Consider the following 407-nt stretch of genomic DNA (forward strand, 5'->3'; position numbering starts at 1 on the left):
GTTTCAGAGCGTGTAATGTATTCAAAAAGTTTATTCTAATTTCTGGAAATTCTAATTACTAAGAGTTCTAATTTGTGAGCGTCTACTGTACCAGTATTCGATCTTAATTTAACTGTAATAAACGCTTTCGATTGAAAAATATGTTACCTATGTTTCTTCAGAGCTACGCTCTTTTTGGAAAAATAAAGGAGATCAAATTCTTGACCAGTAGCCAAAATTATGCAAAAAAAGACTTATTTAAAAATGTAATTTTCATTTCGTAAAATTGTGTTTTTATACGAGTAGTATTTAGTTCCTTCAAACAATGTATTTCAATGTACATATGTACATCATGAAAATTTTGTACGAAATTTCTTAGCCGCAGAACGCCGCCGCCGCCGGCAGCGTATACCTCTAGTATGTAAGGA

This window comes from Rhagoletis zephyria, unplaced genomic scaffold (assembly GCF_001687245.7).
Source record: "Rhagoletis zephyria isolate East Lansing unplaced genomic scaffold, Rhagoletis_zephyria_1.1 Rzeph_scaffold_00310, whole genome shotgun sequence".
Classification (NCBI taxonomy): Eukaryota; Metazoa; Arthropoda; class Insecta; order Diptera; family Tephritidae; genus Rhagoletis; species Rhagoletis zephyria.